The sequence below is a fragment of the Protopterus annectens genome, chromosome 10.part0 (genome assembly GCF_019279795.1).
Source record: "Protopterus annectens isolate FY-2018-M chromosome 10.part0, PAN1.0, whole genome shotgun sequence".
In the NCBI taxonomy this organism is placed as follows: Eukaryota; Metazoa; Chordata; order Ceratodontiformes; family Protopteridae; genus Protopterus; species Protopterus annectens.
This window is the reverse complement of record NC_056744.1, coordinates 448,049,465-448,064,022: the sequence shown is the minus strand read 5'-3', so window position 1 is coordinate 448,064,022 and position 14,558 is coordinate 448,049,465.

The following is a 14,558-nucleotide window of genomic DNA, read 5'->3' as shown; positions in this document are numbered from 1 at the left end:
TATGGGACAGGCTCTCCATCCATGTGAAGCCGAGTTCCTTCCTAATCCATTTCAAGTGCAACTTGGACAATTGGATGGGAAAATGGAAATTCGTCCTTGGTTTGGCACCTATGTCTCTGATGCAAACAGATAACCTGTAAATGGTTCATCTCCCAGGCCCATGCTTACACTTATCAAGGGTATCAGAACTTGTCAGAAATTTGAGATGCATGGCTAGGCTTATAAAGACCCTTGTGGTCGTTAGCCTAGTAAACACCTATTAACCTATGTTGGGGCTTGGGAGATGAAACATTTACAAGCAGAGGCCTGGGAGATGAACCATTTAAAGGTTGCCTGTGTCCATTAGAAACATAGGTGCCAAACCAGGGATGAATCTCCTGTTCCCCATCCCACTGTCCAAGTTGCAGTTGAATTGGGTTAGGGAGAAACTCTGCTTCACATGGATGGGGAGCCTGTTCCAGAGATGGGGTAGTCCCTGGGATACATACCTGCTTCTCCAGCAGGTCCTGTTTATGTCACAGGCAAGGTTTAAGTGTTTAGAACAGGTAATTCTGGTGCTGTTTGTTTTGTGGATATGCAGGAGTTCCATCAGAGTGGAGTCTGACAATGGCCTGTATGCCAGGCATAGATCTCGCCTCAAAAACCTGTAGGATACAGAATACAGGGTAATCTTTTTGGTTAGGAATCTTTGGGGTCTTTCTGTTTGATATATTTAGTGAGATACATTCTTAAGGGGTCATTGTACTTAATAATTGGCTTGATCAATGTTGACTAAAAGGGAGTGATTACCTCTTTAGACCATGATGATATTCATTTAAAAATTGGCTGTACTAATTAAAATGATTTCCTTACAACTGTTGTCACATGATGGTCAAAAGAGAGGGATTTATGCCTTGTTCCCACAACACTGCCTACATTTCTGTTTTGTAATGGTGTATTGTCTATACAGAATGATGGGGGGCTGTCTACCAAAAGTGATGACAGTACACTTTTTAGCATGTAGAGTTCATTTTTAGTACATTAAGAGTTTACTAGGCGATGAGGGGCTGTCTACCAAAAGTGATGACACTATACTTTTTAGTATGTAGAGTTCATTTTTAGTACACTAAGATTTCATTAGATGATGAGGGGCTGTCTACCAAAAGTGATGACACTACACTTTTTAGTATGTAAAGTCTATTTTTAGTACACTAAGAGTTCACTAGAAAGAGTTCATTCTGAAGGGTTTGTGTCAGAGGGTGATGTAACAACAACCCACAGTTTACAGCCATCTGCAACCTTTGCTAACCAGAAGCATTGGCTCTTTGAGTTCTGAGAAGTAAATGCCAAAAAGGAGAGGTCCCAGCACCAATCCCTGAGGGATGCCACTGGTTGCCTTCATATTTTCTGATGTCACACTATGTGGATTCTGTCTTTCAGCTAGTTTGCTATTCATCTTACCACATACAGGTTGATTTTTAAAGCATTTAAATTCTTTATGATGCTAGCCTGGGAAATTGTGTCACAGGCCTTGGCAAGGTCAAGATACACAGTGTGCACCACACGGCCACTGTCAAAAGCCTCCAATACCACTTTGAAGAAGGTTACCTTTATTTAGTAGATAGGATTTACTGTCTTTCACAAAGCCAAACTATTGGTGGCAAAGTCTAATAATATTCTTAACATAGTAGTTTATGAGGTCAGATATAAAAATGTCCCATGGCTTTACAGATGAAAGTTTTAAGACTGATAGGTCTGTAATTATTTTGTCATTTGTAAGCCCATCTATCATGGATGAAACGGGTATCTGATAAATGTTAAAAGTATTGCAGAATAGGGAGAATCGCACAGAACAAGAAGAGGATCAACTGCAGAATGCTAAGAAATTAAGGGATTACCTAGATAATATGCATGAGTTTAGAAAGATTGCTGTTAAGTAACTGTTTTTTTTGATAATGACAGTAGAGGACAAAAACATTTAGCGCAATGGCTCAGGCAACAGAAAGTAGAAAGGGCTGTTGCCAAGGTTAGGGAACCTATAACAAGGAAGGTAACAAGAGATCCTGTAGGGGTATTAGAAATATTTTGGAATTCTATAAAAGTCTATATAAAGCAGAGAAACATGGAAATCAAGAAAAGATACAAATGGAAATGTTTAGAGAAAAATTAAATATGCCAAGGTTAGAGGTAGACGAGGCTCAATTAGTAGTGGTTAGGCTAGCAGGATATGAAATAAAAATTGTGATGTATAACCAAACTACAGGAAAGTCCCCAGGAATAGATGGTATTCTTGTGGAAGTTTGGAAGTTTGGAAGTTAGGAGGGAAAAAACTGACAAAGGTATGGAAGGTTTTGTTTAATGGTGCTTTAAGAATAGGAGAATGTACCAACATCCTGGAAGAAAGCAGTGGTAGTTATAATAGCTAAAAAAAGGTAAAGATCCATCCGACCCAGCTTCATACAGGTCCATTTCAATACTAAACCACGAGTAAAAGGTGTTCATGTCTATAATGGCTAAAAGAATGACAAAAAGAATGACAAAAATAATACCAAAATTGATAGATATGGATTAATGTGATTTTGTAGAGGGGAGGCAAACATTTGACAACATTAATAGAATATTGATGATCCAGAGGGAAGCAGAATGTAAGAAAATGCAACTGTTGTTGGTGGGTCTTGATGCAGAGAAAGTATTTGACAGAGTAGGTTGGGACTTTATGAGCAGGGCAATGGAAGCAGTTTCATTTCCTGAAAAAATTATAAGGTTGATTAGGAGGATAATTGAGGGAATGGAGCTGAAAATTAAAGTGGGTGGGGTCCTTTCTGATAATTTCTGCTTGAGCAGAGGAACCAGGCAGGGGTGTTTTCTTTCCTCTTTGTTATTTGCATTATATTTAGAACCACTGGCAAATAATATAAGGGACTCAGAAAAAGGATATAATTGGTATGGTAGTCAAGAAAAGCTGGCTCTATTTGCAGATGATATTATTTTATACCTGACAAAACCAGAAAGAGACATTACAGTGTTGTGGAACGTTCTAAGACAATTTCAGATCTTTTCGGGATACAAAATTAATGAAGCTAAAAACAAAGGCAATAACAATGAATTATGTACCCACACACAAATTGGTTCAGCAGTATCCTTATTTATGGGGACATGATAAAATGAAATATTTAGGAGTATGGGTTAAAAATGATTCTGGTGTGGCAGCTAAGGATATGTAAGAAGAGACTATACAAAAGATATACAAAAACTGAGAAAATGGAAGCTTTGTTATATGAATATGGATAGTAAGATATAAGTAGTAAAAATGTTTTTAGTGCCTTTAGTCTTATACACAGGTCAGGCATATTTTTATCTGCCGGAGAAGTTGTGGAGAGCAATTAATAAAGAGCCGAAGGACTTTGGGAGGGGATTAGCTGATTCTTCCAGTATAATGGGGTGATTGGGATTACCCAATTTGAAGGGGTATTTCAGAGCTACACAGTTAAGACTCCTATACATAGCACAAGCAGAAAACTATAATTCAAAGTGGAAAGGGATGATGTTGAAACAGGGAAAAGCTCAAGAAACAAGGAGAGACTGGGATTTTGGATGCAGGCCTTTAAGGAGATTAACAATAATTATACAGAATATTATATTCATAAAGTAGCAGAAATTCTAAGAACAAAGCCAACATGGGAATGGAGAAAGGAGATTCTGCTGATAGGGATAACTGCAATTAGGGATATAAAAAATAGGCAAGAGGGGGCTGGAACTTAGTGGAGAAAACTGGTAAAGGAACCAAGGTACTGGGAGCAAATAAGTAGAGAGGAAAGATTATAGAATGGGAAGATGCCAAGAATTTATTTAGACTGCAGGCTAGAAATGGTCTTCCCTATCAGAGATTGATATTGAAGTATAGGCAAAGAGAAAGAAATAGGGGGTTTCTAAATGAAAGACCAGCATCGGTAGAACTTTTAGTAGAATCTAGAAAAGAAGTTGCCATTAAATAAGGAATAATTAGTAGACCATATAAAATATTGCATGGTAACTATAAGAATCAATCAGAGGAGGTTAGAGAGGATTGGGAAGAGAGACTGGATAAGCAATTCAAGAAGAAACAATGGGAGGATATATGTATGTCTCCCAAATATGCAACACAATCTAAAAGATTTGGGATTTCTGCTTGGAAATGTCTACATAGATATTTTTATTCCCAAGTAGACTCCAGAGAATTTTTCCTCAGGTAGACAGCAAATGTCGGAGGTGTGATAGGCAAGAAATAGGCAATTGTAAACATATTTTCTGGGAGTGCAGCTAGTTGGTGGACTTTAAGTATTCCCTGTGGGATGCACTGTCGGAGATGCAGGGTGGGCAGATTGTTGCGACAAGGGAGATGATTTCTCTGAGCTATGATACAGAATTGGAATTGCCTAGACATGGTAAGGCCTTGCTGTCTCTAATTATTGTGGCTGCCAAAAAAGCAATTACTAGAATATGGAAATCAAAATTTAAACCAACTATATTAGAAGTAGTGAATATAGCAACAGATATAAAACAACTGGAATTGAGATCTTTAGAAAAAGGTAGGAGCAAACTATGTAGAAAAAATGGGAATTGTGGGAACAATACATAAAGGGGAAGAATGAGGTTTAAAAGAAGGAAGGAGTTAAATGAGCTATGTAATGTTTGAGTGAAAATGATTGGGTTGATTATAAGTGATGTATAATGTTTGCAACTGGGGGGTGTCAGTATGGTTTGTGATGCAAAATGCTTGCAACTAGGATTGTCTCTGTGTGGTTTGTTTTCATTTATATAAATGTATGATTGCTTTGGTCATAAGTGATGGTTTAATAAAGATGTTTCTTGTTTAAAAAAAGGGGCAGGAATTGAATAATGTATGTAATATTCCTTAGGTTATATGATATATACCAATATAAGTGAAGCATAATGTTTGTTAATTTTAACTTGTTAAATCAGTTTGATTACTTTTCTATAAATGTAAATGTGCATATGTCACAAATGATAATTCAATAAATGTGTTAAAAAAAGGATGAAACATGTATCTAAACTTAATTTATAAACAGTTTAAGGAGTGGGTTTGCAAGGGCATGTTTAACACTATTAATTCAGCAAGCATGTCTATTATCAGGTCCCCTGGAGGAAGTACATTTTTTTCTTGGCTAGTGCTAGTGAATGATCTTTAGAGATACATGGAGAAATAAGGGATTCAGATATTTCAGGGCTTTTGACAGATGTTTTCAGTTTTAACTGGCACTAAATTTGTTTGCAATATCTTTTGGGTCATAATAGGAGTCATCATTATAGATATGTTCAGAACTACAAAGGGTACTTTTTCTTAGTTTTCTAACATAGCTAAAGAAAGATTTATAATTTTCATAAGTTCATAGGTTCATAGGTAGGTACTAGGCCTAGGGCATATATGAGCCTAGCCAAAAAGGTACCCTGGCTTTCGCCACCCAAGAAAATTATTTTCCTGTGCCCGTGTCAAGCAGAACCACAGAAGTGATCCCTGGGGTGAATTTCCTATTACCCATCCAATCATCAAGATTTTTCTTGAAGAGTGCTAATGAGGAGCTCTTTTTGACATAGATAGGTAGTTTGTTCCTGAGTATGGGAGGTCTCTGGGACAGGAATCTATCCCTCCAGCATGTTCTGTTTATTGTGGTGACAAGGTTTAGGTCCGTAGAGCGTGTAGCTCGGAGGGATTGGTATTTCTTTAAGTGGAGCATGTCCAACAGCTCTGGGTTTGACATAGGTTTGTATGTTAGGCAGAGATCGCCTCTGAGTAGGCGATATGCAATGGAGTAAAGCTGGAGTTTTTTTTTAGACGGTCTGCGTAAGGCATCTGTTTGAGGCCAGTAATCCTCTTTGTGAGGCATTTTTGTGACCTTTCCAGTTGTTGTAGATGTCTTGTGAGGTACATATCAAAAGGGGTGTTGTACTCTATAATGAGTCTAATGAGTGATGAGTAGAGGGGAATAATGACCTCTTTTCTGGATGAGAAACCTTTTGTGATGAGGTGTGCCATGTAGAAGGATTTCCTGACCACTTTGGTGATGTGATTATCAAATGAGAGACTACTGTCCACCTGTGTCCCAAGGTCTCTTATCACACTTTTGGTGTTAAGTAGACTACCGCCTATGTGGTAGTTCATGGGTACAGAGTTTTTACCAAAGGGGATGACAATGCAGTTTTTGGCATTAAGCTTGCGACCATGGCTTTGACACCAGGCATCTGTCTCAGTGAGGCCCTTTTGTAGGATGTCCACATCATTAGGAGTTTTGATTATGGCTCCTAGTTTGCAGTCATCTGTGAATTTAGTTAGCCAAAGACCCTCTGTGTTAGCCTGTACTTCAGAGAAGTAGATAGCAAACAGGAGAGGATCCAGGACTGAACCCTGTGGTACTCCACTTATCACTGGTCTGAAGTCTGCTACTTTCACAGTGTGGGTTCTGTCAGTAAGCCAGTTGGCAACCCATCTTGTGACATAGGGATATATACCTAGTTTAGTGAGTTTATCTATAATTCCAGAGTGGGGGATGGTGTTGAATGCCTTGGTGAGATCTAGATAGGCTGTGTGAACTAACTTACCCTCATCTATGGCTTTGGTGACTATTTCAAGGAAGTCTATCAGGTTTAGGAGGCATGATCTGCCTTTTACAAACCCGAACTGTGTGGGAACCAGAGTTTTGAGATCTCCAATGTCTTTGTTTATGAGTTCCATGATGATACGTTCCATGGCCTTGCAGACCAGGCTCGTCAGGCTAATGGGGCGGTAGTTCATTGGCTTCAGAGACCAGCCAAAGATCATGAACTCATTTAGTGGACCTTGTGATAACCCAGCACTGGACCAGTAATCAATGAGCCTCAATCCTCACCACTGGCAACAGTGGGGGATGTTTACTTGGAGATGACAGGTACACACACACTATTTCGCGATGCAGCTCACCACATCAAGTGCAATTTCCATTAAGAGCACACAGAGACCACAGTCCATCTGGTGCTGGTTCCTCTCTCTTTCTCTGGATCCCTAATAAGACTCCCCACTGGCACGGCTATAGAGTTGAGTCCTTAGCCAGGGTTCCAAGCCAAGTCCTTCAGCGCTCTCTCTGTCCAACCAGTGCTTCGTGTCCCTGCCAAAGTAGCCGACACACACTTTTGGAGATTTGTGTTACACACAAACACACCTGGGAAAGGCTGACACAGGTTTACTAGCAATGCTCCCTTCTGCCCAGACTATAAGGTAGTTACCATTGCCACCAGAGCCCATTATCAGCGACTTTAAGGCCCTTAACAAAGGGTGTTCAATTTTACTGTGTAATATTAATATTAATACAAATGGTAGTTTAACCAAGAGCAAGGCTATTAGGAGTACCCCACACAGTCTCACTAAATAAATATGCAAGTACTCTCAAAACTTAAATATCTCTTCACAGATCAGCCACAATGAAAGGTTTAAATATATTTAATAATAATTAATAAAAGAACAAGGCAATACTAAATATATATTCACAGTGAAATCAGAGTTCAAAATCACTAGAAGTATTTAAAACAACATTGCAGGACAGTCTCAAATAAATAAAGAATAATATTTAAACTAAATGTCATTATATTCCTGACTGTATCTAAGAGAATTATACTGTTCCCTAGAAACCTACTTCATTAGAGCAAGGCAGATGTGGTGAATGGTTCTTGTCAGGTCCAAGACTGAATACAGAATGCTGAATCTCACTAAAATATTACTGCTGGTATAGCTTGCAGAATGACATCATTTCTGGTCATCTGACTTCTAGTTCCCAGGCCAAAACTCCCATTGTTAGAAGCTGGCACCATTTAGCATCTACCTGTAAAAATATGCAGACAAGGGCTTTTCCTCAGATCTTTGGCAGATGCTGAAAGTCATAAAACAATTGTATTCCTTCATGCTTCAAAAGTAGCAATTAGTTCACTTCAAGGACAATACAGAAAGCTTCCTAGCACAGACTATGTGTCTCTAGCTGCATTGAAATCTTGAGAGGTAGCCTCTTAATTGTGCCCTATAAAGTAATTTAATTTCAGATATTTTTCTAACGTTTACTAGACTGATGTTAGCCTCCTGTGTCCCAGTTTCAACTGTTAAAATATATACCTATAAAGTAATTTAATTTCAGATATTTTTCTAAAGTTTACTAGACTGATGCTAGCCTCCTGTGTCCCAGTTTCAACTGTTAAAATATATACATTTAAAAAGTTACAATAGTACATGCACATTTCTATTCTCTTCCAGTAGGGCACACTGTGGATAAATTTTAAACACAGCACTTTTATGAATACCTTTTCAACACAAACATCTGTACAGAGCAGCTTGATATATGCATGACATGCAGTTTTAATACATTTGTAACACAAGCATCTTATATAAATTAGTTTGATATTCACAAATGACATATAATTATTTACAAAATGTCCACTAGCTGTACCGGCAGTACCTCCTTTTGTCACAGACCTGATAGTGTTTTTGTTTTCATTTTTTTTGTAATGCTTTTGTTATTTTTCTTTTAAACAGAATTTTAGATCTGTTGCATAATTAAGGAGCTTATTTCTTTTGTTGTAGCATTTATTCATGGTGGTGGTGGCATAATATTCAGAGAGACAGTTAACTAGTATGAGAGGCAAAACAAGAATTAAAAATATTCCAGTATATTTATCTTCTCTCCCTACATGACAAACAAATAATGAGAACATGGGCAGAAAACTGAGCAATAAAAGAACCATGGCACAAAATGCATGGATTCACAGGTGTCATGCTGAAAATTCCGGCATAAAATATTAAGATCTGATAAATTTACAAGTAAGCATTCATCTAATGAAAACCATATTTATAAGATTGAGCATTATTAACAATTTTGGACAAAACTTTCAGAATGATCATCTTATGACCCTATCTCATGGAGTAAGACGCCATCACAGTCTTATCCGTTCATTCTGTAGAGGGTGTAAGCATTGTGCAAGAATATCTAGCTCATATAGATCTTTTTTACTTATATGATATGCCAGTAGATGGTGAGTTGTATTCAAACTAAAGTTTAGTGGTAGTGCATATAAACTATTAAAGACAGAAGAATCCAGATCACTCTTTCTATGTTGTATGTTTAGTGAAGATTTTATTTGTTTTCCTGACTGTTTGTATTCATGTTGCTGCCTATTCTATTGTTTGCATTATTTGTTAAAGCATTTGAATCATGAAAAGTGTTAGAGGTTATGATGCTATATTCAAGCATTAAAAGTTTCAATGGAATTCTAGCACTTCAGAATCTTGAAGAAAAAAGAAATAAAAGGGAGAAATGGAACCATGGGTAGTTTGACTACATTTCATGTAGAATTCTAGACATGGAGGAAATTTGTGAAATACTGGAATAGTTTTATTACCACTAATACTGAGAGTGGAGACAGAAAGAGGGTTATTCTTATCAGTGTGGATGGACCTGAGACCTACTCTTAAATATGCAATCTACTGAATTTTAAAAGGCATAATGAAAAATGTCTGTTTACCTGATGTTATTTAAAATTATGTTAACCCTAGACCTAGTGAAATAATATATAAGATTTATTCCTGGAGAATAAAACTTTTTGACTCTGTAACTAGCACAGACTGTAATTACGAAGTGATATTAAAGCAAATATTACAATGCAGGATTCTGTATGGACAAAGTTATGACCAGATACAAAAAAGGTCTGTAATAGGGTAGCTAATGTTGGAAAACACCTTAAAGATTGCATTAGAAATGGAAGAATCAAGCAAGATTATTATCTAAGACTGCTGTGTTATGTAAAAGAATGCAAGGACAAAATTCCAAAGGATATCTACTCAAAAGTAATAAAGGAAACAAAGCTAATGTACAAGAATAGTCTTCATAAACAACATATGGTCTCTTGAGTACAAGTTCAAGAAAGAAAAATACTATGCTTGTAGCAGAATTGAACATATAATGACAGTTTGTAGATGTAAGAGAAAGAGTAACTAGACAGGGATGTCCAATTTTACCACTAATATTTGTTTTGTATATGGAGTTATCTTTCAGAAACATAAGAATCAAATATAATTGGATATAAATGGAGAAATACTGTGTTTCCTCTGGGTATTCTGGTTACCTCCAAAGACATGCAATAGGTGGATCGGACACTGTAAACTGACCACGGGTGTGAGTGTGCATGTGTGAGGAATGGAAGAACATCCATGGCAGGGCTAGCCACCTGGCAGTGTAAACATTGGCTCTAGATGATTGTCACTGTTGAATTGACACCCCGACCCTATGTGCAAAAATGGGTAAAGGGGTTCTGGATGGGTGGATGTAGAAATACCAATGAGAAAATAGCTATTTTTATGAACAACATAATACTGTATGTTACCAATCTGGAAGAAGACATAACATATTATAATTGATAAACTGAAATATGTTACTACTGTAGCAGGATATAAAGTAAATGAAGCAAAAAGGCTATTGTAATGAATTATGCCCAGTCACACAGTTTGGTTCAGAATTTCCTTTATTGTGGGGTCATGACAAAAATTAGATACTTGGGAATTTGGTTGAAACGGGATGCTGTAGCAAGCAGCTAAATAAATGTGAGAAGAAATTATTCAAAATATTATAGATAAGAATAAGGAAAGTGTTATATATGGACATAGACAAAAAGATACAAGCAATTAATTTGTTTTTGGGCTCATTGATTCTTTATGTAGGTCATGCTTATATATTTATCATTGCAGATAAGATACTGAAGAATATGAAAAAGGAAATAAAGCAGTTTATTTGAGACAACAAAAGAGAAAGAGTGCAATGGGAAATAGCAACACTGAGAAAAACACTGAGTAGTTTAGGACTACCAGATTTGGAGACATACTATATGGTCACGCAGGTTAGGTTAAGATGTTTAATTCAAGACTCAGAATACATGCCCAATGAGGCAACCTCAGGACCATACAAGGCATTTCAGCAGATTTAGGAAAGGAATATAAATAACATTATGTGCAACCTTGTATACATGAAACTATTAAACATGTCTTTAAAGGAAGTTAGACCTTGGAAAAATAGAATAACACCAATGGGATATACTACATATAGTAATAAGAAAGACACAGAATAAAATGTAATGAGCATTTGTAAAAGAAAGTGCAAAAAAAGATTTTGAGAACAGATGGAAAAAAAGGATGAGGTAATAAAATGGGATGAAGCTAGACGACCTTCTGGTTTATTGAATTCTGGTCAACATGCATACATAGGGCTAATGCTGGAAATGAATGAAGATATGTGGGGATCTGTAGTAAATTTGTTACAACCCAAATAGTAGATTTTATATTTGGGAATAGAACAGACATGGCAGACCAGAAAGAATAAGTGGAGCATATACATCGAAATTAGATTTGGGAAGACAATACAGTATAACATTAAAAATCTCACAAAGTTAATAATTAAACAGATTATCATTGGAGAAAATATATCTTATCCCTAGATGAGCAACTAAATAAAGAAAATTTGGAATTTTTGCATGGAAAATTTTCCACAAATATTTCTGTGAGACTTGTAAAAATGCTCCCACAGAGAAAAAGTATATGTTGTAGATGTGATGGCTCAGAGTGAGACTTCTGGGGGCACATTCTCCAACATATTTTGGGAATGCATGAAGCTGCTTCAATATAGCAATAAACTGAAAAATTTGCTAAGTCTTATACTTGGAAGATGATTTGACCTATGTACAGATATGTTCTTGTTGAGATGGTATAATATAACATGTACTAAAGTGGTGAAAAAAATGGTAACCTTAGTGTTGAAAGTGGCTAAGAAAGTCATAACTTGAAAATAAGAGAGGTAAAACAGATGATTATCGAGATTAAATATATGGAACTGATAACTATTAGTGAACAGAAACAGAACTCCATGGAATAAAGGGGCTGTATGGAATTATGTAATGGAAACTGAGCTTGAAGAGGACATTAGTATGGAGGAAACTACCTAAAATGTAGCTCTATTTAAATAGTAGACTGTAATAGAAGGTATGCAGCTCTACTGAATTCTCCAATTATAGGCCAATAGCTATACTCTCTCCACTTGCAAAGATTATGGAAAAATGTATTCATAGACAACTCATGCACCACCTAATCCAAAATCGCCTTATGGCAGACACTCAGCATGGCTTCCGTCCTCATCGCAGCACTACTTCAGCCCTCCTAGCCTTTACTAATACCATAAACCATAATCACAACAATAATTATATATCCTCAGCCCTTTTTTTGGATCTTTCCAAGGCATTCGATATGGTTGATCACCAACTTTTAATCCACACCCTGCAAACATTCTGTCTAGATACTGGAGCCCTCCAATGGTTTCAATCCTACCTGAATGGTCGACAGCAGGCTGTCCTCTGGCAGAACAAACTCTCTAACCTTCTACCTTACACCCTTGGAGTACCACAAGGCTCTATACTAGGGCCCTTGCTGTTCTCCATCTTCATTAATGACCTTTATACTGTCATCCCAAAAGTCAGATGTATCCAATATGCTGATGACTCTACTCTGATTTGCTCAGCCACATCTCCAGTAGAGTTATGGTCAGCTACCCAGACCACCTTTAATACAATAGAAAACTGGCTTGCTGAACATTGTCTGATCCTAAATCCCGAAAAAAACTAACACGTAGGTCTACCGCTTTCACCTTTACCATAAAATCAAATGATGGCACAATAATCTCCCCTGACCCATCTACAAAACTATTAGGTGTCATCATAGACAATAATCTAAAATTTGACCTACATGTTAACCAAACTATCAAAACCATCAATAAAAAACTAGGGTCACTTTACAGAATAAAAGCCTTCCTAACCCCTCCAGCTAAAATTGCCATAGCTCGCTCTCACCTTCTTTCAACCCTTCTGTATGCATCCCCTCTACTCTCGAATTTAAACAAGACTGTCCTTAACAAACTCTCAATTTGCTACAACCACATTGCCAGGTTTGCCACTGGGCTGCCTTTTAGGACACATCATTGCATCAATCTAAATCAGCTTGGGTGGCTTGAACTACCCAGCCTAATCCAGTATAACCAATTGATTATGGCCTATAAAATCCTCTATAATCTGGACAATACACTTACACTTAAAAATATTATCACCCCCTATAACAATCCTAGACTGCTTCGATCCTCTAACAAACTACTAATTCAGACTAGCAAAATTAATAACACAGCCGGTGATTCTCTCTTTGCAAACTCTGTAAGTAGATCCTGAAACTCTCTTCCAGCTGATATTACCTTACTTTCCACCTTAGATCAATTTAAAACTAGACTCAAACAACATTTGTCACTTAACTGGCTATGTCAATGTATCAAGCCTGGCTAACTCTCTCTAGAATGTGTAAAAATCTGTTAACCAGTTTACTGTGTAATTTAATTTAATCCTGACTTGTGCTCAGGATTAACTGTAACCTGTGGAACTTGTTTAACTTGCTTACTTATGTAATCTCTGTAAATAGTCTGTTTGTAATATGTAATGCTGGTATTATGTAATGCTGTATCTGCTTACCCTTGGAGCTTTTCTCCCTGGGCCTCCACTGAAAATGGACATGCATCCAGTCAGTCTATCCCGGTCAACAAATGTAAAATAAATAAAAATAAAATAAAATGAAGTCACTGGTCCAGTTGTTAACAATATGGTCAGTAAATAATACCTGATCTCTACCCATACTCAGGATGTGATAAGATGAAGTATTTAGGACTATGGATTTAAAAGGATTCTGTTGTAGCAGCTAAGGATATGTGGGATGAGACTAAAAGATAATACAAGCACTGAGAAACTGGAAGTTCGTTTATAGATATAGATAGTAAGATACAAACAGTGAAAATTATTTTAGTCACTTTATATATAGGTCAGGTATAGTTTTATCAACCAGAGGAAAAGTTGTGGGCAATAATTAATAAAGAGTTGCAGGAATTTATCTGTGAGGGAAAGAGAGAGTGTGTTAAGTTGATCCTCCCAAAAGCACAAGGTAGTTTAAGGTTACCTGATTTGAATGGATATTTTACAGCTACACAGTTAAGGTTCATATACACAACACAAGGAGAAGGTTATAATTCAAAGTAGAAGGGATGATGATGATAAGGGCAGTGTAGTGGTGCAGCAGTTAATGTTGTTGCCTCACAGCAAGAGGTTCTCCGGTTTGATTCTCGGCTGAGTTGTCTTCTGTGCAGAGTCTGCATATCCTACCTGGTTTCATGTGGGTTTCCTCTGGGTAATTTGGTTTTCTCCCACATTCCAAAGACATGAGTCTGGAGGGTTTCACCCTGGGCCTCAACTGAAAATACGCTCTGTACTAATTGGACTTTCCCGGTCAACAAATGTTAAATAAATAAATAAATCAATAAATAAAATAAATAAATGATGAAGCAGAGGAGGAGTTCAAGAAATAAGGAGAGTCAATGGGATTTGGGATACAGATCCTTAATTCATTCAAGCCTATACCGCCTCTTTTGCATATTTCAATTAATACCCATAGCTCCTTATGGTGCCCAGACATTTTTTCTGGGTCTGGATTCTTAACT